The sequence below is a fragment of the Aquarana catesbeiana genome, linkage group LG02 (assembly GCF_042186555.1).
Source record: "Aquarana catesbeiana isolate 2022-GZ linkage group LG02, ASM4218655v1, whole genome shotgun sequence".
NCBI lineage: Eukaryota > Metazoa > Chordata > Amphibia > Anura > Ranidae > Aquarana > Aquarana catesbeiana.
Window position 1 is genome coordinate 759,677,915 of NC_133325.1, and position 26,438 is coordinate 759,704,352.

The 26,438-nt window shown below is 43.9% G+C and overlaps 1 protein-coding gene across 2 annotated transcripts in view; it reads right to left on the reverse strand.

Moving 5' to 3' along the window:
- Nucleotides 1-26,438, reverse strand: part of KCNJ6 (potassium inwardly rectifying channel subfamily J member 6) — a 312,118-nt gene that overhangs the window by 65,886 nt on the left and 219,794 nt on the right. The gene's annotated exons all lie outside the window — the stretch shown is intronic.

The following is a 26,438-nucleotide window of genomic DNA, read 5'->3' on the forward strand; positions in this document are numbered from 1 at the left end:
TTCTCCTCACTGATGTTTGGCGCATTGTTCCCACTGACCCCCAATCAGTGGTTTTAGCAGGGGTTCCCCAAGGCCTGAAAATTATTTTAAAAGGTTTCTCTGGGGTAAAAAAGGTTGAAGAAGGCTGCTCTAGATCGCTACACTTCATGAATAACAACAACTATCTGGAACTCCACTTTAAGCTATAAATGCCCAAAATCTACCAGTGCCTGTGTAATCTCTTATAAAACAAATAGTTTCATATAAAATCATGACTTTCTTCTTGCCATGCTAATTAAATAAATGATTGTGGACAGGGCTATGCATGGGGAAGGTTGTTGCCTGAGTTGGCTATTTTTTTCTGCCCCCCCCCCGTCATTGGTAGCTACTACACTGACGGCCAGGCCCACAGTATTATAAGTTGATATGGCGCACCATAACAACCAATAATGCTATGTGGCCCGGGTGCTGAACATACGCAGGGCTGAACATGCCCCGAGGATGGAGTGTCCAGTATGGACACTCCAGCCTCACTGCTGCCCCCCACCAGTCCTCCATACATGATGCCTGAAGTTGCTGCCTCAACAGATCTCATGGATGGCAAGGCCCTAGTTGTGAAATAGACAGGGTACAACAGCTTCATTTAAAACTGGGTCACTTTGCAGAAATATATATTGCAGACTTCAGACAGGCAAGCAATACAAGCAGTAAGCCAGTTGCAAAACCAATGGTTCTTTTTTTTTTTTATACAGCCATTTTTCTGCTTTGGTATTAGTGAATTAATCTGGAGGAGAGGGGGCCATAGCGAATGGTAGTCTAACAGGGTGGTAATTAGGCGTTAAAGAGGCTCTAGAAAAGTAGTACTTTCTCCTTTAGGATGTCAAGAGGAATATGTGTAAGAATTCTTCAAAAACACTGACAGAAAATAGGAAGTGACCAACTATTATATTACCGTACATACAGTATATGATAGAATATAGAATAGGATGTACATATGGTCAGCCAAAGTCCTAAGAACTACTATGTTGTTATTAGCCAGGACATTACCTCTTCAAAATTGATTTCACTTTCCTACTATGGCAGTGATTCTCAAACTGTGTGGCGCGTGAGATTTACAGGTGTGCCGTGGGAGTCTTGAAAAATATTTCAAATTGCTAGCGTTTTGAAAACCTTGAACATATCGAAAAATTAAATGGTAAATCAATGTCGCAAAAGTTAAAAAAGTAACATATATAAAAACGCAATCTCTGTCAGTCTGTCGTTCATTGGTTCCTTTCGTAATGCAAGACTTGTGCGAGATCTCGGGACAACTCGATCGCTCTAATTATATTATAATAATAAAGGCTGTTCTATTCCAGCTTTGATGCCTATAAATAAAGTTTGTTCATTGTTTAGTGATGAAGAAATAGTTAATCATGTCTGGAGCTCTGAAAGAGAAACTGTTAAATGAAAAAGAAAGCAAGCGAAAGTACAAAGAATTATTATTATTATACAGGATTTATATAGAGCCAACAGTTTGCACAGCGCTTTACAATGTAGGGAGACACTACACCAACAGTACAATGCAAAACAAGAGGGTAAGAGGAGCCCTGCTCCTGCAAGCTTACAATCTAAGAGGGAAGGGCTGGGGAAAAAAAAGGTAGGGACTGTGAGGGATGAACTGATGAGGGGAGTAGAATATTTGGTTGTTAGCTGGAGGCAGACTAGGCCTCCCTGAAAAGATGAGTGGACAGAGTAGGAGATAACCGGACAAATTGGGTTAGTGAGTTCAAGAGAATGGGGAGAGGCTCTGGAGAAGTCCTGGAGATGAGCATGGGAGGAGGAGACAAGGGAGCTAGACATCAGAAGGTCTTGGGAGGAGAAGAAGATCACAATCACTTCAATCTGATTTGCTCTCGAAAGCAGACACGTCCTTCACATTCAATTTAAAACTAAATATATGTAAAAATAAATAAGTTCTTCACCACAAAAATTGTTAAATCTTTTCAGGTGTGCCGTGAATGTTTTTAGATCTTTTTGGTGCGCCGCAAGACAAAAAAGTTTGAGAAACACTGTACCAAGGTTTTGACTCCCCTATGCAGAAGTGTTAATCCTCTTATGCCGCGTACACACGATCAGAAATTCCGTCAGAAAAAACTTGGATGGTTTTTCCGACGGAATTCCGCTCAAGCTTGCCTTGCATACACACGGTCACACAAAAGTTCTCTGAACTTTCGACCGTCAAGAACGCGGTGACGTACAACACTATGACGAGCCGAGAAAATGCAGTTCAATGCTTCCGAGCAAGCTTCGAATTGTTTCCGAGCATGCGTAGGAATTTTGTACAGACGATCGCATTTTCGGATAGGAACTTTTTCCGACCGAAAAACTGAGAACCTGCTCTCAATCTTTTGCTGGCGGGAATTCCGCCAGCAAAAGTCCAATGGAGCATACACACGGTCGCATTTTACGACCAAAAGCTTTCATCGGTCTTTTGCTGGCCGAATTTCCGATTGTGTGTACAGGGCATTAGGGTTATTATTGATGTCTGTAGCCTTGTTGCAGAAGATTTATGCTGATATCCTATCACTTGAGACAGCTGTCACTAAGACCAGAAGGGGAAGCTTTTCAAACAGGTGCGCAGACAACAATAAATTCAACTTTTTAAATAAAGTTGGGGAGATTTAGCATCTTTTGAGGTTTTTCTGATTGTCCATGTCCCTACTGGGTAGATTTCTTCTCTTAGTTGGTCACTTGAAATACAGATAATCATGCCAGGGATGGCTGGATCTAGAGCTCTGGTACCCCCCGCCCCCGAATAAACATTAAACTTGTTATGGAGGAACTATTATTTGTAGATCGGTAATCCTCTGTAGGAGCTGTGGCGGAGAAAAAAGTCAGCAAATTTCATCAAAAATAAAATAGAGAAAACAAGAGGAGAGACGGGAGAGTCTTTATAGTGTAGTAAATATGCAGTATTTTAAAAGTGTGATGATTTGACACAGATAAAAAGCACTTACATTTGGTAAGGTTGTGAGTAACCAAAATTTACGGTAAAAGCAACCTTCCAGTTTAGTATGTGAAGAATATCCCTGACTCCATGCAGGAGGTGGGCTGTTGCACTTGATGACTCTGGGGAACCTAACCCTAGGTCCTAAGGAGAGATATTAGGATGATGAGCGGAACTTGTGATGCCGCATACACACAACCGATTTTGCTGTCGGAATAAACTCCTAAGGTTTCTCTGACGGAACTCCGACGGAATTCCATTCGAGCGGTCTTGCCTACACACGGTCAACCCAAAGTCCACCAAAGTCCGACCGTCCAGAACGCTGTGACGTACAGCACGTACGACGGGACTAGAAAAAGGAAGTTCAATAACCAGTAGCCAATAGCTTCCGTCTCGTACTTGCTTCAGAGCATGCATAGTTTTTGGTCCGTCGGAACAGCACACAGACGAGCATTTTTCCCGATAGGAATTGGTTCCATTGGAAATATTTAGAAGATGTTTTATATTTCTAGGTCCGTCAGAATTTTCGAAAAAAAAAAGTCCGATGAGGCACACACACGATCGGAATAGACGATGAAAAGCTTCCGTCTGACTTTTTCTGTCGGACATTCCGCTCGTGTGTACGCGGCTTAAGTATAGAGTAAAAAACCCTTGGGGGTAATACGGCAAAGGCGCTCTTGGTCATGTGGCATGATGGAAATTAATTGGTATCAACATACTTTTGATGACCTCGACCTTTCCACCACCATCACACAATACGACCAAGGGCGCTTCTGCCGCATTAACCCCGGAGGTTTTTTTTCTGTGCATCCATATAGTAGAAATATGGAGGCTATCTATGCTAGCTCTGTCTTGCTATCATGCTGGTCTTCTGGGTTCAATACATCTTCTGACTCACTGACCTGGAATAAGTATGCCAGTATTTCAGTACTGGTAATGTTTATAGCCAACCTGACAGTCTTTTTGAACTTAAAGGAGAAGTATAGCCAAAGATATTTTGGCCCTACTTCTCCTATGGATTACAGGAGTGTAGTTAGTTCTGCACTCCTATGACCCGTTTTCAGCAGACAGCGGGCTAAAGCCCTTTGTCAGCTGACGTCACTTAGCTGGTCCAGGCCCTGGAAAGATCTCGACTTTACAGTCAGGGTCCACCCAGATGCCTGGACCAGCAGCTGGCTTAACCTCTCAGCGAGTCACTGGGAGACTGAGCCAGCCGCTCACAGCCCAGAGCTCTAGTGAGCATTAGAGGGGCAGAGCAGAGAGCCAGTAACTGACAGTCATCGGATCTCTTCAGGCTGAAGACCAGGGGTCTTTGATCGCTCGGGTTTTCAGTCTTAGAAACGGAATTCTAGGACCAATGCTGCATCCACCTAGGTGAGTATACTTTTTTTTTACAACCCCATACTTCACTTTTAAGCAATTTTCTTTCCTTCAACCATGAATTGAAGGAATGAAAATTGCTCGATTACCTCATCAACAACTCAGTACTGATGGAGGAATCCCTCCCGCTGCGCTATTGTAGTCCGACTGGGAGAGGCTTCCCCACCGTCAGAATACAATGATTACTGCTGCTGGCTATAGCCAGCAGCAATAATCGCACCAATTAAAAACTGACAGGCTGGTCATGCTGAAGTCTATCAATAGATCAACTTCAGTGCAACCAGCCTGCCCATAGATGGATCAAAATTCTACCGGTTCCTGCTGAACCAGCTAAACTTCAATCTATCTATGGCCGGCTTTAGTTTTACTGTTTCTCAGCAGCTCTGAAGGGAGGCTGTGTTTCAGGGAAGTAAGCAATTGGCACCAATAGTAGGATCTAAGCTATCATGTTTAAAGGGGTTGTAAAGGTTATTTTTTTTTTTTTTTAAAAACAAACATATTATACTCACCTCCTCTGTGCAAGGCTTTTGCACAGAGTGGCTTCAATCCTCCTTTTCTGAGGTTCCCCAGCAGCGCTCCTGGTTCCTCCTCACATTGAGTGCCCCCTTGGAAACCCGCATTCCAAGGGGACACCCATGCGGGCACGCTCCTGAGTCCTGCTGCTGCATCCATTAACACAGACAGCAGGACTTGGCCCTGCCCCCCGGCTCCTGTGTCACCAAATTTGATTGACAGCAGCAGGAGCCAATGGCTGCTATAAATCTATCCAATGAGGACCCAAGACAGCGGCTGGAGCTGCTGTGCTCGTCCCCCCCGATGGAACGATCGGGTTCAGGTAAGTAAAAGGGGGGCTCTGGGGGGCTGCTGCACTAGAGAAGGTTTTTAACCTTAATGCATAGAATGCATTAAGGTGAAAAACCACAAGGGTTTACAACCCCTTTAATGATAAATATAAAGTACTGAAATGATCATCTTTAGTATTTAAAACAAATGATACATTTCCATAATTTAGTTTGCAGCGTCCGTTTTTAGGCACAGTGCATTGCCCCTGCATTAGCACAAATGAGCATATCAATGTTTTCCATTAGTGTATACAATAGACGTTGTCTGGAAACAGAAGCATAGGACAGGTGGTGCTACCCGTACGGAATCTAATACAGCTGTGAGATGATCGAATTAGCTGGGAAGTGAACGCAAAACCTCAATTAATTTTCATTGTAGTGCGAGCAATCAGGTTTTGCTTTGTGTGTGGCTAACAACATCTGTCAGGTGATTAACAAGTGAGTAATAATTAGATTGCGTAATTGACTTTAACCCCTGCGTGACAAGGGTGCGCAGCCTTGAGCTTCCCGGTCAATAAGAGGCCAGATAGTGGAGCTAGCCAATACCACTGCTAATGTAAACCTGCTTGCTGCTCTTAGAGCTTTGAGCTTAGGTTTTCCCTAGAGAGATTTTTATACACTATCAGACCTAAGGCAGAGATTCTGGCAAAAATAACAACATAAAAGTGAATAGTTCATTTAAAGTTAGAAATAAAAAGCAGGTTTGGTGGCAGTACTTACCTTTCAGTCCCCCGCAGTAATCATATTCAGCCATTAGATGTCCTCTGTCTGACAGCCAGCATTATTCAATCCGCTTCCTCTGAGCCCAGGCTGTCTAGGACCTGCCCCCAGCCTGTGGACAGTAATGGAGAAGCAGCACAGTGATAAGCTGACATCTCTGGCACTCTGATTTCCACTCCTGTCAGCATGTTTCTTGTCTCCTGGCTCCTTGTGCTGCTTCTTCCTCTCACACATTAAATTCTACTGTGTAGTGAGTGAGAAGTAACAGAATAAAGAATATGTTACTCCAACATTTCTTTTCCTGATATGTGTCTGCTGTACCATGTACTTTTAGCACCCTCGTCCTAGAGTAGGGCTGCAGGTAAATTTAGTTATACTGGGTGGTAGGCAGCCTGGCTAATTTGTAGTGTTTAACAGTCAAATGATTTCTGTTCTAATTCTATTTAGTTATGGCTTCTCCCTTTTGTCAGTAGGTGGCACTGTTGCCTTTGACATTAGTATGATGAGCTACAGTATACTCAAGTTATGGATAAACATACTTTTCTCAGCTAATCATATTTGCTGCTATGCATGCTGGGAAAAGCTAGTTAATGGAAAGAAGTCAGGTGATCGTCAGTCTTCCCACCCAGGGTTGCGGCCTAGGTGGATGTGTGTGCAGTTCCTGGCTGCTAGGCCTGAAGCCTGAAGCCTATCCTGGTGGCTTCCGGCTGCTAGGTCTATCCGGGTGTTAAAGTTTATGCAGAGAAAAGCCTGCCAAAGATCCGGAATTGATTCTGAGAGGGATGTAGTTCTAAGAAAGCACCAGAGGGGACTCTTCATTAGCTGGAGGCTGTGAATTGGCTGGGAGGACTTCAAGAGAGAACTCATCCAAGGGAATCTGAGATGAAGCAGTGAGTAAAGTTCAGTTACTAGAGGAGACATCCTAACCTACAAAGTACAAATGTGCTGGTTCAGCTTAAAGACTATTTTTTTCTGTACTGCTGTCTACTTAATCTCACCTATTTTTGTCTAAGGAGTCTGCCAATCTGCCTGTTGCTGATCATTACTACGGGTGTCCTGTGCCCGATCCCCTCTCTCCCATATTTTTCCTGTTTAAGAAATAAACTTCTCTCTTGTTTAAAGCATAAAAGTGACTGGCGCCCAATGTATTTTTTGTTCATCACCCACCATGCCCACAAACCTGCACCCTGAGATTTTTATGTCAGCCATCCCTACCCCCGGTAATCACCATCAGACTCCCGGAAAATCGGAGTAGGCGCTACATACTTGTATGAAAAATACCCTGTTCTATTTGTATTGCTTCCTTTGTGTGAAATCCCTAGCCAGTTTCTTTGCTTTCCTATTTAAAACTGACCACACTAGACATGGGAGCACAGCCTGGTCAGTTCTCTAGCTGTGCTAAGAACTCAGCTTGCTCTCCTGCAATGATCAGATGTGTGCACTTGTGCAGCCCCCCCCCCGCAAGCCATTCACTGGGAAGACCAGTGTACTACTGTTTCTCCTCCTTATGCAGCTGAGAACAGAGGGTATGGGATCACTTATAAAAAAGGGGGAAAAAGGTATTTATAATGTTTTTTATATGTATACACAAATGTTTTGTTTTTCATTCAATTTTTTTTTTCTTTTTACATTCAGATTATATTTATTAGAGAAAAAAAAATTGTATAAATTAAAGACATATATACAAATGACAACAAAAAAAGACACAACCTAAATGATAAATAAAAAACCCGCGCATCTCATCACAGAACAGATCCATAAAAAACATTAAGAACTCACTACAAATAGTACATATCAATTACTGAGTTTCTAAATGAAAAAAATCTAACCAGCATTTCCATATATGGTCAATTTTATACATGGCATTGCGTAGAAAATATATCTGCTTCGTATATGCAATACTCTTATTCAAATCTTGGACCTAATCAGATATTGTAGGGGGAAAGACTGAAACCCATTTAACGATAATCACTCTTCGGCAATAAAGAGAACTTTAGAACCCCCCCCAGGAGTTTATACTCATCCAAAAAAAAAAGAATCAAAATTCCCCAAAATAAATATCAGTAGATTTATAGTAAGAGAAAGACCTGTCACATTATTAATAATTTAAATAACTTCTGTCCAGTATTGTTTAAGCTTAGGAGAGGCCTACAGCAGATGAATCAGGTCTCTCTACGGTTGACCATCACACCTGTTACAGATACCCGCAAGGTATCTGTAACAAATGCCCATACCCAATGGATAATATACCCGATGGAAACTAAACAGTTGCATTAGCTGATACAAGGGAAATGCAACTGTTTATTATATATCCGATGGATAATTAACAGTTGTTAGCTGACACGAGGGGGAAGAAGAAACAAGAGGGATCCCCTGCAGAACTTGGTCCCAGACGTCATCAGGAATATGACCTAACTCTTGTTCCCATTTCTGTTTACATGGGGCTGGATGTCTCAACACAAATTTAAGTAAAAGTTGTTCAAAACCTCTGAAACAAGGCCCTTTGAGTCACAGATCCCAGCAATTTGATCAAATAATGGAATATTTGCAATTGAGAAGCTGATGGAGCCATTTTGGGCCTGAAAGGCATGTCTGATTTGAAGATACTGATAGAAAGAAAATTCCAATTGCAATTGCTGAAATGATTAGACAAATTTATCTCCACATAAAATTGTCAGAATGCCACCTCTGGCCCAAGCAAGAAAACCCCCCCGTGTAACGACACCCCGAGTATGAAAGGGATTAAAGCCGTTTAGGACATTCCATTTCCGAACACAAAGGCAGCTACCAAACACTCCAATCAGCCGAACAAGAAACCCATACGAATAATTCTTCCCCCCCAAGTATGAGACGAGTCTGTACGGAGGGTCAAACAGGAATCAATTTATTGAAACGAATGCAGACTCTTTTTACACTTTTGAGAATACTGAAGGCGCCACATGAACAATGACTCGGATCCACCCACAACATCACACAATGGTTACATAACGAGCCCCCAATACACATTATCCTGAGTGTCAATACCTCCCCTAGCGGACAACAGGTGAGTTCATTAGCACACTTAAAGTGGATGTAAACCCAATGTCATCCTTTCTAAACTACTGCCATAGGGGTTATCTATAAGGATATACATGCCTCCTGCATGTATCTTTACCTGTCAAATGTCTCCCCTCTGTCTGTTATTAGACCCGAAAAACTGCAGATTCTGTGGGTGGGTCTGTTGTCTGGAGCTCGGTGGGTGGAGTTGTGATGTCAGTAGACTCCCCGCCCACCTCTACACTCCCCTTGTCAATATGCATTTTCTCCTGTGTATTTCTTACACTGAACTTCTGCTATGATCTCTAACATCCAGTGAAAAGACAGGAAAGTAACCACATGACTTCAGAATGCCAAATCATGGTGAGGTGTGGAACAGCCAATCCTTGCAGAGCTGCTGAAGAAAGGAGTGGGGGAGGGAATTTTACAAATAATGCCTGTGTCTTAGGCTGTCACTCACAGCAAGGGGGAGTACAGGAATACCCCACTTTTAAGTACACAATGGGGTTTATTTACTAAAGCTAGAAAGTGGAAAATAAGGCTCACTTCTGCATAGAAACCAATGAGCTTCTAACCCCAGCTTGTTCAGTTAAGCTTTGGTAATAAAACCTGGAAGCTCATTGGTTTCTATGCAGAAGTGAGCCTGATTTTGCACTTTGAAGTTTTAGTAAATAAACCCCATTGCATACTTAAAAGTGGGGTATGCCTGTATTTGACAAAGTTTTTCTCCGTTTGTCAAGATTTTTCTCACTGAACAATAAAAGAGGATTGCTCAGAGATGGATTAACTCTGTGTGGCAAGACTGGGTTCAAATGATAGGAAATCTTATACTCTACAGTATGATAAAAAAAATAAAAAAATTTCGGGTTTACATCCACTTTAATAATAGGTGAAGGGAAAACTGCCTCAGACAAGATTAACACGATTTACTTATCCAGACATAAGCAACATCGTTAAGCAATAGACGGTCGGTCTCTTACATTGAACTTCCTGGAATGCCCATATTAGGAGTTATACTTCCTGGCCATAGACCTCACAGTGTACAGGGGATAAAATCTTCATATTTCTTGAGAGATATTGTTAATGAATATAACTGTCCCATTTGAAGTAATACAATCATATTCTCAGGGTTCATTCTTTTCTTGGTCACCCTGCGCCCAAAAGTGACTCTCGTCACACCCCGCAACTTCCTAAATTCAAGAACTAAATCATTAGACCATATAGAGGTAAACCTGGTATAGCCAATATTTCCAAGTAACTCCTATACAGATGCCCAGACACGTCCTATCAGACAAACAGTAGGGAGCTGTGTTGGAGATTTGAGATACAGTGCCTTGCAAAATTATTCACCCCCTTGGCTTTTTACCCATTTTAGGAAGGGGTTTGAATGACTGGATAGTCCTCAGTACAATACGGCACCTCATCCCAATGAATTTGATATTAATGGTAGAGAAGAGATAAGGGGATTATCGCGGTGCCAGCCAAAAATTGAAATACATGAATTATAAAATTAAGGTATTTTATTAACAAATAGTACTTTAAAAATTGTACAAAATTACATGTCAGGGGTGTGAACAAACAAAAAATAGGAATATTAAAAGCCAAGTGCATAGCAGTTTTACAAGACCCAGCCTGGAGCGTGGTGGCCAGTCTTGTAAGCAGGTTGTGAAAGTCCTACATGTTTCGCCTGAAACGGCTTCCTCAGGGACAGTTGGTTATACCTGTATCGCTATTGTGAACTCAGCGGGTCACAGGGGGTGGGCGTGAGGGATCCCGGGGAGAGTCCAAGGCCTGAATGCACAATAGGAGGCTGCAGGGGGCAAATAAGAGGACAATGTGTACAATCGTCGGAAAAAGAGGAAGAAAGGGCAGGGCACCCAGTATGCTGGCTTAATGTCAACAGGAATGGCGATTAAGTAATGATTGAAAAATAGGAAGGGAAGATCCAAAAATTCAATAGTGATATTGAAGTAATTTGAGCTTTAAGTGTTTCATTGGTAAGAGTGGTGTAAATAGCTCAAAGACACCGCACAAAGTATGTAGCAGCATAAACATGGGTGCCCTGGAGTCTCCGGAGTCTCCAGATATGCTACATATCTTTGGTGAAAAAAATTCCAATATGTGTATATTGATTGGTTTGCATGAAAGTTATAGCATTTACAAACTATGGTATATATACTGGAAATGTTAATTATTTATTTATTTTTCTATACTAGTAATAGCGGTGATCAGCGACTTATAGTGGGAATGATAGTGCGGCAGGCAACCTGACACTAACTGACACTGACATCACCAGTGACACTAATACAGTGATCAGTGCTAATACTATACACTGTCACCGTACTAATGACACTGGCTGTGAAGGGGTTACCATCTAGGGGCAATCAAGGGGTTAACTGTATGCCTAACAATGTGTAATGTGTGTAATATGTGCTGCTTTTACTAATTGATGTGGCTGATTTTCCTCCCTGCTTTGCAAGGAGAAAAAAACACACATCTCTGCTCTGTGTACAGTGCCCTGTGTCCTGTGTCGTAAGTAAACACAGGGCTCTGTACTGTGATTCGCTAAGCTGATCAGCAGGTCCCGGCCATAAATCATTGGCCAGGATCTGCTGACCAACTTGTGCTCTACCAATGGCAGCCCATACATTAGGGGCGCCGGAGTGCAGCCCCCTCTATCCACGGCTGCCACCCCCATGCTCTATCCACGGCCGCTATTTTGACAGGACACCGCCATCCCCTATTCATGCGTCCGGCCCCTTTCAGGACACCAGGCGCATGAATTACAGCTGCGGGGTGTTTTTTTGAAGCATCTGATTAGAGCCATAGGCTCTAATAGGCTTCAAAATAGGGTGGGCTTGTGGCACAGAGCATTGCGCCAGGAGCTATCGCTATTGAAACACTGATCCTCAATGCGGCCAATCAGAAACAGGTCTGAGACTCATTTTCTGATTGGGCGAAAAGAGAAGAGTCACAATTGGCCGCCGAGGAGGAGGGAGGAAATGGAAACCGTTGCGATGCCGTGGAGAGCAGGAGAACGGAAAGCCGTCACTGCTGCTGAGCAAGGGACGCCGCCGGTGAAGCCTGAGAGAAGTGCTGCCCACCATAGATGGGGTAAATGCACCAGACCCACCCAGGCGACCGCCGACTGACCGACCGAGGGGGGTGGTTTTACAGTTTGCCGCCCCCCCCGCAAAACCCCCAAAAAACTACCACCGGCCGCCACTGTGCTCTACTGAAGCACATTTCGGGTGGCAGGCACGCTCACGTGCCGCCTACCAAGCAATGATGGATCACATACATGTACATGATCCCACACAGAGTGGAGCCCTGTCACCGTATTTGTGCATGGGGTGGTCTGCAAGTGGTTAAACTGGCTGTTTTTTGTTTTTTTAATACAAACATTTAATACAGGGTGCACCCTTGATACTTTGCCCCATGTGTTTTTTAGACAGTACAACAGAGCCTGTTTGCTTTCATATTTTCTCTTTCTCTCGTTGAAGCCTCAGTGCTCTTCCACACATTTTGCAATCTGGCAAACAAATAGATTCTCCCACCCAAACTAAAGAGGTGGAAAAATCCTACTGCTGCGTTATTGTATTCTGACAGCTAGACTCCTCTGCTGTCAGAATACACCAATTGGCGCTGCAGCCTCTGATGGGATGAAAATTTTCCAACATCCTGTTCAACTTCACAACTTCTACCAGCGATAAAATCTATATATGGATCGAAATTCAGCTGGTTCTTGCTGAACTGGCTACATTTTGATCTTTCTATGGCTAGTATAAAAGAGAAGTGTGGGACTGGAAACAAAACAAACATTTATACTCACCTAGATGGCTGCAGCATCGATCCAATGTAGCGTATGTCCCCCCTCCCCCCAGCTCTAAGACTGAGAACCGATTGATCACATGACAGCTGATCTGTCAGTTCTCAGTCTTTACTGAGCCGAGAGTAGTGACTGTCAGTCGTTGCTCTCTGTCCTGCCCCTCCAGCGCTCACTGAAGCCCTGGGCAGGAGAAGGGGCGGAGGCAGCTGGTTCAGGTTCTAAGTGTCAAGCTGAAAGGATGAGCCAGCTGTCAGTCATGCATCTGCATTAATCCCGACATTATTGTCAGTATCCCTGCAGAGACAGAACTGGCTCTGTGACAACAGCCGACAGCCCGCTGTTGGCTGAATCTGGGTCACAGGAGTGCAGAACTAAGTGCACTTCTGTGACCCACAGGAGAAGTATGGCCATTTGCCTTTGTAAATACTCCCCCCTAATCCCAAGTCTGTTCACAAAGCTCTCTTATTGCACTTCTGTCATAAACATATCTTTGTAACTGTGTATATTTATCTGAGGCTAAATAATGAGCTTCCTGAATACCTCATAATGCCATGTATTAAAAGGGTTGTGTCAGCTCTGTACAATGCGGTATAACCCAGCAACCAGTAATAGCCTATTTCATGCATGGGGAGATAAGCAAAGTGCTAAAAAAAAACACGTAAACCGAGAGTTACACACTTTGGGGACAGATGGGAGCAGCTAGCAAGGAAGCAGGACAAGAAAAAAAACTTCAGGTTTAAAAAAAGGGATTTTGGTCCAGTCATCTGCAAATCAGTGTTTTTATTAGCAGGAAATAGTGTGATATAACAGTTCCTGTGAAAGAGCAAGAAACTGAGAAATTCTTACTCATGCTAATACAGTTTTTGCTACTTTTCTTGAATTGGGGAAAGATGAGTTGCATTGATTTTCACTAGGCAGGAGACACAAAGGGGTTGATTTACTAAAGGCAAATAGACTGTACTTTGCAAAGTGCAGTTGCTCCTGAGCTTAGTAAATGAAGTAAAGATTCCCTTTGCAAAGAGTACCCAATCACGTGCAAGGAAAAAAAAACAAAAAAAAACAGCATTTTTGTTTGCACATGATTGGATGATGGAAGTCAGCAAAAGCTTCTGCACATTTACTAAGCTCTGGAGCAACTGCTCTTGCAGAGTGCGCCTGCACTTTTCAAAGTGTACAGTCCATTTGCCTTTAGTAAATCAACCCCAAGGGTCTGTCACCTGACTTCCTCCACTTTGACACTTTGCACTATAAGATGCCTGATAAATCTAACCATGGATACATCAATGCCATTTTTTTTACCACGAGATTACCGATGATCACCGATACTTTTTTTTATAGTACGCGCCGATAGCAATTACCGATACCTACCGCAACTGCTTTGTTTACACTTCGGCTGTCGGCAAAGGTACAAAGCATTGAAAAGTTATTTACAAATGAAATACATTTTTTTTTTTAAATATTCAGCTTTTTTCAATGTGAAACGTGTAAATATACGTTAAGGGTGTAAAAATATTAACAAACAAATAAAAAAAAAAAAATTTTAATTATTAATAGTTTAGAAAATAGAAGTGAACAAAAAAAAAATCAGCAGGAAAATAATAAATAAATGGAGAAGGAGAAAAAGGAGTTAATTATAGTGGTAGTAAACTCTGTTAAATCACTTATACCTACAGTACAGGTAAGCCTATAATAAGGCTTACCTTTAGGTACTGTGAATATCTCCTAAACTTGCACTGTTTATGCGTGCATGCAGCTGGTGACGTCACAGGCTCATGCACTCTAAAGGCCTAGCATACAGTGCCGGACCTTTAGAGCCCGTGCCATAAACAGCGAGTGGCTTCACTCATGTAGCTGGAGGCCGCGAACCTGGAAGGAAGACTGGGGAAGATGGAAGTCCTCTAAGCGGTGACAGCGCGGCGCTAGAGGGCTTTGTTTTGAGGTAAGTCTCTCATAATGTGCTAGTATGCAATGCATACCAGCACATTATGACATTACCTTGCAGGGGATTTTTTTTTCTCTTCAACTGCGGTTTACTCCCACTTTAAGGCTGTTTAGAGTGAATTAAGGGTTAATAAGGGGTTAAACAGAGTAACAGTTAAAAAAAGCAAAACAAAAAACACAATTTTTTTTTTTTACATGACAGGTTGCTTTAAGCTGACATCATCTGCAGATCGAAGTTCATCCCTTTGATCTGTAGATGAATAAACCTAAAGATACAAAAATAAACAATGTTTCTTTTCATCTTCCAGTTTCAGCAGCTTGTTGTTAAACATTGGCTGCTTTTTTTTTGACAGCTCCAAGTGCCGGTGTTCTGACATATACTGTCCTCCTATCGGATAGTGTCCGCTCCGTACTGCGCAGGCGCAGCGCTTGCGCAGTACGGAGCAGAAGGAGATGCCGAAAATGCCCGAAGTTGATCAGCTGACCATCAGCTGTACACGGCGCTCGGGCACTTGTTAGTGATGGCTGTGTAAGAGGGCCCCTCGCGGGCTCGCTTCGCTCACCACGCTTCGGGCACGGCCTCGCTGCGCTCGGCAACTATTTATTCTCACTCTATGTCCACTTGGATAGTAGGGAATGAACCTGGACATAGGGTGAGAATAAAAGCGCAGGCGCCGTGTACAGCTGATGATCAGCTGTTAAACTTCGGAGACTTTCGGCGTCTCGTTTGTCCTCCGTACTGCGCCTGCGCAGTACAGGGCGGACACTATATGATAGGGGACTGTATTTGACAAGACACCGGGACTTCATTTATACTTCAGCTGTCAACAGGTTGTTGTAAGGACACAGTGGCCCCCCTTCTTAAAGTGGAGTTCCGCCCAAAAATGGAACTTCCGCTTATCCGGTTTCTCCCCCCTTCAGTGTCACATTTGGCACCATTCAGGGGGGAGCAGATACCTATAATAAAAAATGATGCAGCGATAGAAATGAGCAATAATGTGAAAAAAATATTGTGAAAAACTATATAAAAAACTTTACAGAACCAAATAAAAATCTGAAAAAATTACTAAACGCAATGTGTCATGAGTCAGTGCCACAAAGAATTAATGTAGTTCACCAAAACAATCAAAGTATACAATTGGTGAAATTATACATGTCAAATAATAATCAGGTGATATTAATCATAATGAATGAAAAAGAGAATGCAGGAAAAAGTCCCATCACACTTAATAAAATAAACAAATAAACAGAAAAAAAGTCCATAAGCATAATAAAGAGGCTAATCCAAAAATCGTGATGAAAAGAATCCAATCTCCCAAGGTTAAATGCACCCGAGTGAGTAATGAGGCTCCTTACCGACTCAAAAGACCACACCGGTGGTCTAACCAAGCATAGGGGATATTAAGGTCTCCCACCAACCTATACCGGCATCAGTGTTATCGGCTAAATCTGCTCTGTGTAATCCAGCGATGTCTCCTCTCCACCTCATTCTTCTCAGGTATTTGCTCCCACCTCCAGTGATCTACGCCATGTCCGGCCCCTCCTCTGTCTCCCCCGCTATCTTCTGGGAGACACACAGGTCCCAGAAGACAGCAGGGACCAGGACGTGCAACGTGACTAACACATGCGCAGTAGGGAACCAGGCTGTGAAGCCGCAAGGCTTCACTTCCTGATTCCCTTACTGAAGATGTCAGCGCCTCCACCCGGGAGCCGAGGGACGGGTCGGCTTCGGGTGAGGACATCGCGGGCACCCTGGACAGGTAAGTGTCCATATATTAAAAGTCAGCAGCTGCAGTATTTTTTTATTTTTTTTTTCGGTGAAACTCCGCTTTAACAACCGATTAATTGACTTTTTTTTTACATTTCAGCTGTCAAAGGGGAAATCCCACTGACAGCAGAAAGAACTGAGCCTGAAAGTAAAGTTTCAGGTATAGTAGCGTTACTCATGCAAATGCTAAGTATTGGCATCGATGCTGATATCGGTAACAGTTCCACCCTAAATGTAAACCACAAGGGTGACATCACTTTACCCAGTAGAGGGCTGTGCTGGGGGAAATGTGCCCCCTGGGCCAGTTTTAATAGGAAATGTTGGGCTGCTAGCACTGAGTGGAGATGTTTTACCTTACAGATATCAATAAGAGCCCAACCCACAGCCAATGAAACAAGATGGGACATTTTGTAGCCATTTGCTCCTTGTTCAGACCTGCAATCAGCATGTGGCAAAGGGAAGTCCTTCAGCCCTGACTACCTTGATACTCTGAAAGGTCAAGTGAAAAGTTGTGTTACCATAAACCATGTCCTTTAGGAACACTAAACTTCCAACATGCCAATCAATAAGGCACAATAACCTACTTTACACGGAATATATATTTAGCCAACAGCAATCTGTCCCTAACATTATAAGGGCTAATTGGTTATATTTGGCGCATGGGGTCCCTTACAGTTCACCAACTTGAAGTCCATATACCTAGAATGACTGGCTGCCAGAACAAGCTGACGGATTTCCCTACTCTTGTAGACATACCGACACTAGGCAGATTGTACCAGACCACTCTCTCCTAGCCAAAGGCCGGCCATACACGGAGCAAACTTCTTTCCTGCAACCAAATTCGCGCAATTCCCCCATCAACACAAAACAGTGTTGATGCAGGAATCCCTCCTGCCAGACCATTGTCTTCTCCCGGTGGAGAAGCTATAGCAGCTGCTAGCGATAGTCAAAGGTAAAACCCGGCATGCTGGTTGTACCCAAATTGATCAATTGATCAACTTGGTATATTCAGCCTGCCCCTACATGGTTCAAATCTTGTCCGGTTCCTGCTCAACTGCGAGAGTTGAAACATGTATGGCCTACCTTACTCAGCCTTGTGTGGTTATGATATCTGAGCTTTGAAGTATGATGCTAAGGAGAGACAGTGATTTGGCTAGGAGGTACAACATCATAAGAAGACTGACCTAGGGGGCCAGGAAGTAAAAAAGACAAATTGATGGCAAAAAACTAAAAAACAGTATTGGATGTGGTCTCCCTGCAGCTGCTTTTTTTCCCCTCATGACTGAATTACCATGCTTTGTTCTGTACTGTGTCTAGGGGGTAGGTGGGGAGGTGGGGGGCATTTGCCCCTGGACCAGAGTTAATAAAATAAAGTATGTTGGACTGTAGCTCACAGCAGAACCCACAGTTATTGACACAAGGTGGGCATTGTGCAGCTCCCTGTCCCCCCATACAGACCTTAAATCCTTTGCAGCTCTGAGACATACTGTATATGATTGGATTGAATGTCAAGAGTTGCAAAAAAAGCTGGTGCTGGAATATGTGAATAGATACATGAAAGTAAACCTTGTCCTTTAGAAAACACTCACCTTTCCCCATGGCCACCAATAGCTGCAGGTAATGGTGCAGTTTACATAGTATACTTTCTTTAGCTCACAGAAATCCACCATAAGAGGGACCATTTGCATGTAGTTGCCCGACTCCCTTCCTTTCAGGCCAAAGGTTCCCAGCTCTCTCCTACCACCGAAGCAAGGAAATCCTTGCACTGCAGATCCTCAGGTACAGATTCCCCTCCAGCAAGCAGAACAGTGAGCAGCACAATATTGCATCACCAAATCTCGCTCCAAATCCAGTACAAGTAGCAGTCAGAGGCGGCAGTGCAAGGCAGATTATTTATTATTGAAAGTATTCATACGCCTTTAAATTTTCAACATTTTGTAATGTTACAACAAAAAAACGTAAATGTATTTTATTGGGATTTTATGTGATAGACCAACACAAAGTGGCAAATAATTGTGAAGTGAAAGGAAAATGAAAAATGGTTTTCAAAATTTTTTACAAAAAAAATGTGAAAAGTATGGGTTGCATTTGTATTCAGCCCCCATAAGTCAATACTTTGTAGAACGACCTTTCGCTGCACTTACAGCTGCAAGTCTTTTTGGGTAGGTCTCTACCAGCTTTGCACATCTAGAGAGTGACATTTTTGCCCATTCTTCTTTGCAAAATAGCTCAAGCTCTGTCAGATTGGATGGAGAGTGTCTGTGAACAGCAATTTTCAAGTCTGATACCAATGATGGGCACTTTTCCTCCCAATGACACCAACAATGGGGCATTATTCCTCCCACTGACACCAACGATGGGGCATTATTCCTCCCACTGACACCTATAATGGGCACTATTCCTCCCACTGACACCAAGGATTGGGCACTATTCCTCCCCCTAATGCCAAAGATGGGGAACTGTTTACTACTAGTATTCATACGCCTGTGTGAACAGCAATTTTCAAGTCTTGCCACAGATTCTCAATTGGATTTAGGTCTGAACTTTGTCTGGGCCATTCTAACACATGAATATGCTTTGATCTAAACCAGGGGTCTCCACACTTTCTAAACAAAGGGCCAGTTTACTGTCCTTCAAACTTTAGCGGGGCCGCAATGGACAGCCAGTGGGAGTAGAAAATGACCCGGTGTCAGTGGTAGTAAACAGTTCCCCATCTTTGGCATTAGGGGGAGGAATAGTGCCCAATCCTTGGTGTCAGTGGGAGGAATAGTGCCCATTATAGGTGTCAGTGGGAGGAATAATGCCCCATCGTTGGTGTCAGTGGAAGGAATAATGCCCCATTGTTGGTGTCATTGGGAGGAAAAGTGCCCATCATTGGTATCAGTGGGAGGAATAATGCCCATCATTGGTGTCACTGGGAGGAATAATGCATTATTGTTGATGTCAGTGGGAGAAATAGTGCCCATCATTGGTGTTAGTTGAAGGAATAGTGCCTGTCATTGGTGTCAGAGGAAAAGTGCCCCATTACTGGTATCTTTGGGAGGAATAGTGGCCCATCGTTGGTGTCAGTGATGGGAATAATGCCCATCATTGGTGTGAGTGGAAGGAATAGAGCCCCTCATTGGTGTCAGTTTGAGGAAGAGTGCCTTATCACTGGTGTCATTGGGGAATAGTGCCCCATTGTTGATGTCAGTGGGCATAAAAGTGCCCTGTCATTAGTGTCAGTGGGAGGAAGTGTCCCATTGTTAATGTTAGTGAGAGGACTAGTGCCCCATCGTTGGTGTGAGTAGGAGGAATAGAGTGGCAGCAACAGTGGGGGGGATAATGCCCCAAGGGCCAGATAAAAGCAAGCGAAAGGCCACATCCAGCCCCCGGGCCGCAGTTTGGAGACCACTGATCTAAACCATTCCATTGTAGCTCTGGCTGTATGTTTAGGGTTATATATAAACAATTGTGTCTGCGCTAAACTATATAAAAAAAGAGATTGTGCAAAAATACCGCTAGTATAATAAAACCAAAAAGATTGTGCCAATAAAAACAAATACGTATAATAAGTGCGATCCTTATATAGAAATATCCTCAAAAGTGCATCATGCAAAGGGAAATACATAAATATATATAGCTATAGACGTAAAATCCAGGTGCTACTCTTGTGACAATCAATTGTCCACATCAAAATATAATCAACTGAATAATAACGGAACATAAAGTGCAAATATAGGAAGGCACGTGATCCCTGTGCCGAATACACGTCGGGGAGGGGTAGGACGGAGCTGTCAGCAGAGGAGGAGGTGAAACATACCACACCGCACGCCATACGAGCCGTTGATTATACGCTAGACTCTGGCTAGATTGGTGCACTAAAGCACCTACAGATTGTGAGTACCCTCCTGGAGGAATATTTTTTACTTTTAATAAATCCCTAGCTGTATTACACCATGGAGCTTTCTCTTTCTTTTATATGAAGATTGGAAGCCTGATCCCCAGTCAGGCGACCAAAAAAGTGGGGGCATGTTTGGACTATTGCGGTACAGTAAATGTTGGTAACACATTAAGGCATAAAACAATAATAATAATAAAATTGATAATTGATTTATTGATGCAAAGGACAAATCAAGGTTGATGCAATAAAAACTTAATATAAGTACAAGTATGTCAACAATGGGATCATTGGTATACAGTACAGCACGAGATCTCAGATATCATATTCCTCTACTAGTTTCGCGGACAACCGCTTCATCAGGAGGGAATCTGAGGATAGTTGATTCTGACTAAACAGTCTGAGCCTAACAGATAAGAAAACATATAATGAAATTGACCAAAAGACAAGAACATTGCAATTAAAGTTTATATTACAGCATCAAAATAAACAAAGATAATATACAATACATGGGGAGAAAGGGGACGAGTCTGCTTACCCATGTCCCAACCGAGCCCAGGCGCACAACCCCACCACCATGGGGTGATCTCCCACGGCGACCTGGGGGGGCTAGAAAATGACGGGGATAGAGAAAATAATATATGTCATAATAAGGTAAACTAGATTGCCACACACGGGATAGGTGAAACATATGGTGAGAATAATGAAATTGGTGATAAAAATACGGGGAAGGTGAAAAGTGAGGATGTGGAGAGTGAGAGAATAAATGGCAGTGTGTAAAGAGTGAAAAAAATTATATTATTGTGAAAATCAAGGATAGGTATAGTTGTTAAGTGAAGAGTGTAGTGTGGTGTAAGATAAGAATTGGGTAGAGGAAGGAGATGGAATGGGAGGGGAAAGGGTGAAGGACCAGAGGGGGAACGGGGAGGGAGGAGAGAAGGGGGAGAGGGGGGGAGGGGGGGGAAGGGTGGAAACGGGATAGAAAAAGGGGAATGAGGAAAGAGGAGGGGAGGAAGGGGGGAAAAAAGGGAAGGAGGAAGGAAAAAACGGGGGGGGGGGGGAAAGGGGGAAAGGAGGGGCAAGGAGGGAAGGGATGTGGCCGTGTAAATTGTGAGGTGAGAATGGGCATAAGGATACCTGATGCTGATAAAAACATAGGAGGGTTCCCGGGGGAGGCGTTAAGCCAGGAGTTGAAGCCACGATGAGGTAACTGAGGGGGGTAGAGACTGCAAGTGGCGGGCGAACACATGTCCACCCAAGCTTGGAGAATCTAAAAGAAAAGCACGGTATGTAAGATAACCCATGCTGGTGCCCTGAATTGCGGGACTTACATGAAAAGATACATTAGGTAATCCCCTCAAACTTACCAATGGTTGGCTAGCATACAAGGACCCGGGGACCAAAAACCAGACCGTCAAACAGACAGGTAAAGCCCGTCACTTATAGCCCCCTACCCTGCGACGCAGCGCCGCACGCCGAGACGCCGGCGCATTACGTCACAGGGTCAGAGGTCCCACACAGAGCGCGCGCGCGACAGAGCCGCGCGCGCGCGCATGCGCAACCACCCTACGGCCGTAGGAACAAGTCCCCGCCAGGATAGGTGCAAGAGGAGGGGGCGGTCCCGCGAGCGAGACCAACCCCTCCACCAGGGACCTCACCAGGCCGCCGCGGGAGAACACAGGGGGAGGGGCCCGCACCGGCGCCCCAGCTGGGAACAAGAGGAGGGGAAGCAGAGGGTCGCAGTGCAACGAAAGGATAAAACGACTGTTAGAAAGTGTATTGAAACATAGACAAAAGGATAAATAAAATTACACTTAAGATAGAAAACCTGAATAGGTGGATTAGGGATTGAAGATACCCTAAAGAACCGGTGCAATCGCCCCCCCCGGGGACATAAACCCATGGGACCTAACTGCATAAAAATGCATAAACGTTAAGAAAGGCCACAGGCAAGCCACATGATCGGGTAGGAACATGTGAATAAAAGGGCGGGTAGCCAAGGTAATAATGCCTGGCCAAACTGATGGGAATCTGTCTCGGAGGGTTGCAACGGGGCTAATTAATAATAGACAATAATAATATGAGAGAATAAATTCAGTAGTAAGAGGCCCAACCCCCAGAGAACACAAACCATATGTGTCAATGGGGGTAGATTAAAAATGAGGGGTGGGACAGCCTGGGTCCGTGAGGTGGAAGGCAATTGGCCATGTCCACTCAAACGGCTCACCCAAACATCCCACTCGACATGGTGCCGGGTGTGTTATCCACCCAATGTATACGACTAAGCGAGAGGCCTCCATAAGTAGAAATCATAATGACAAAAGTAAACTTGTACCATCATCCAGAAATTAATAAATAAAAAGATTGGAAGCCTGATCCCCAGTCAGGCGACCAAAAAAGTGGGGGCATGTTTGGACTATTGCGGTACAGTAAATGTTGGTAACACATTAAGGCATAAAACAATAATAATAATAAAATTGATAATTGATTTATTGATGCAAAGGACAAATCAAGGTTGATGCAATAAAAACTTAATATAAGTACAAGTATGTCAACAATGGGATCATTGGTATACAGTACAGCACGAGATCTCAGATATCATATTCCTCGACTAGTTTCGCGGACAACCGCTTCATCAGGAGGGAATCTGAGGATAGTTGATTCTGACTAAACAGTCTGAGCCTAACAGATAAGAAAACATATAATGAAATTGACCAAAAGACAAGAACATTGCAATTAAAGTTTATATTACAGCATCAAAATAAACAAAGATAATATACAATACATGGGGAGAAAGGGGACGAGTCTGCTTACCCATGTCCCAACCGAGCCCAGGCGCACAACCCCACCACCATGGGGTGATCTCCCACGGCGACCTGGGGGGGCTAGAAAATGACGGGGATAGAGAAAATAATATATGTCATAATAAGGTAAACTAGATTGCCACACACGGGATAGGTGAAACATATGGTGAGAATAATGAAATTGGTGATAAAAATACGGGGAAGGTGAAAAGTGAGGATGTGGAGAGTGAGAGAATAAATGGCAGTGTGTAAAGAGTGAAAAAAATTATATTATTGTGAAAATCAAGGATAGGTATAGTTGTTAAGTGAAGAGTGTAGTGTGGTGTAAGATAAGAATTGGGTAGAGGAAGGAGATGGAATGGGAGGGGAAAGGGTGAAGGACCAGAGGGGGAACGGGGAGGGAGGAGAGAAGGGGGAGAGGGGGGGAGGGGGGGGAAGGGTGGAAACGGGATAGAAAAAGGGGAATGAGGAAAGAGGAGGGGAGGAAGGGGGGAAAAAAGGGAAGGAGGAAGGAAAAAACGGGGGGGGGGGGGGGAAGGGGGAAAGGAGGGGCAAGGAGGGAAGGGATGTGGCCGTGTAAATTGTGAGGTGAGAATGGGCATAAGGATACCTGATGCTGATAAAAACATAGGAGGGTTCCCGGGGGAGGCGTTAAGCCAGGAGTTGAAGCCACGATGAGGTAACTGAGGGGGGTAGAGACTGCAAGTGGCGGGCGAACACATGTCCACCCAAGCTTGGAGAATCTAAAAGAAAAGCACGGTATGTAAGATAACCCATGCTGGTGCCCTGAATTGCGGGACTTACATGAAAAGATACATTAGGTAATCCCCTCAAACTTACCAATGGTTGGCTAGCATACAAGGACCCGGGGACCAAAAACCAGACCGTCAAACAGACAGGTAAAGCCCGTCACTTATAGCCCCCTACCCTGCGACGCAGCGCCGCACGCCGAGACGCCGGCGCATTACGTCACAGGGTCAGAGGTCCCACACAGAGCGCGCGCGCGACAGAGCCGCGCGCGCGCGCATGCGCAACCACCCTACGGCCGTAGGAACAAGTCCCCGCCAGGATAGGTGCAAGAGGAGGGGGCGGTCCCGCGAGCGAGACCAACCCCTCCACCAGGGACCTCACCAGGCCGCCGCGGGAGAACACAGGGGGAGGGGCCCGCACCGGCGCCCCAGCTGGGAACAAGAGGAGGGGAAGCAGAGGGTCGCAGTGCAACGAAAGGATAAAACGACTGTTAGAAAGTGTATTGAAACATAGACAAAAGGATAAATAAAATTACACTTAAGATAGAAAACCTGAATAGGTGAATTAGGGATTGAAGATACCCTAAAGAACCGGTGCAATCGCCCCCCCCGGGACATAAACCCATGGGACCTAACTGCATAAAAATGCATAAACGTTAAGAAAGGCCACAGGCAAGCCACATGATCGGGTAGGAACCTGTGAATAAAAGGGCGGGTAGCCAAGGTAATAATGCCTGGCCAAACTGATGGGAATCTGTCTCGGAGGGTTGCAACGGGGCTAATTAATAATAGACAATAATAATATGAGAGAATAAATTCAGTAGTAAGAGGCCCAACCCCCAGAGAACACAAACCATATGTGTCAATGGGGGTAGATTAAAAATGAGGGGTGGGACAGCCTGGGTCCGTGAGGTGGAAGGCAATTGGCCATGTCCACTCAAACGGCTCACCCAAACATCCCACTCGACATGGTGCCGGGTGTGTTATCCACCCAATGTATACGACTAAGCGAGAGGCCTCCATAAGTAGAAATCATAATGACAAAAGTAAACTTGTACCATCATCCAGAAATTAATAAATAAAAAGATTGGAAGCCTGATCCCCAGTCAGGCGACCAAAAAAGTGGGGGCATGTTTGGACTATTGCGGTACAGTAAATGTTGGTAACACATTAAGGCATAAAACAATAATAATAATAAAATTGATAATTGATTTATTGATGCAAAGGACAAATCAAGGTTGATGCAATAAAAACTTAATATAAGTACAAGTATGTCAACAATGGGATCATTGGTATACAGTACAGCACGAGATCTCAGATATCATATTCCTCGACTAGTTTCGCGGACAACCGCTTCATCAGGAGGGAATCTGAGGATAGTTGATTCTGACTAAACAGTCTGAGCCTAACAGATAAGAAAACATATAATGAAAATTGGTCAATTTCATTATATGTTTTCTTATCTGTTAGGCTCAGACTGTTTAGTCAGAATCAACTATCCTCAGATTCCCTCCTGATGAAGCGGTTGTCCGCGAAACTAGTCGAGGAATATGATATCTGAGATCTCGTGCTGTACTGTATACCAATGATCCCATTGTTGACATACTTGTACTTATATTAAGTTTTTATTGCATCAACCTTGATTTGTCCTTTGCATCAATAAATCAATTATCAATTTTATTATTATTATTGTTTTATGCCTTAATGTGTTACCAACATTTACTGTACCGCAATAGTCCAAACATGCCCCCACTTTTTTGGTCGCCTGACTGGGGATCAGGCTTCCAATCTTTTTATTTATTAATTTCTGGATGATGGTACAAGTTTACTTTTGTCATTATGATTTCTACTTATGGAGGCCTCTCGCTTAGTCGTATACATTGGGTGGATAACACACCCGGGCACCATGTCGAGTGGGATGTTTGGGTGAGCCGTTTGAGTGGACATGGCCAATTGCCTTCCACCTCACGGACCCAGGCTGTCCCACCCCTCATTTTTAATCTACCCCCATTGACACATATGGTTTGTGTTCTCTGGGGGTTGGGCCTCTTACTACTGAATTTATTCTCTCATATTATTATTGTCTATTATTAATTAGCCCCGTTGCAACCCTCCGAGACAGATTCCCATCAGTTTGGCCAGGCATTATTACCTTGGCTACCCGCCCTTTTATTCACATGTTCCTACCCGATCATGTGGCTTGCCTGTGGCCTTTCTTAACGTTTATGCATTTTTATGCAGTTAGGTCCCATGGGTTTATGTCCCCGGGGGGGGCGATTGCACCGGTTCTTTAGGGTATCTTCAATCCCTAATTCACCTATTCAGGTTTTCTATCTTAAGTGTAATTTTATTTATCCTTTTGTCTATGTTTCAATACACTTTCTAACAGTCGTTTTATCCTTTCGTTGCACTGCGACCCTCTGCTTCCCCTCCTCTTGTTCCCAGCTGGGGCGCCGGTGCGGGCCCCTCCCCCTGTGTTCTCCCGCGGCGGCCTGGTGAGGTCCCTGGTGGAGGGGTTGGT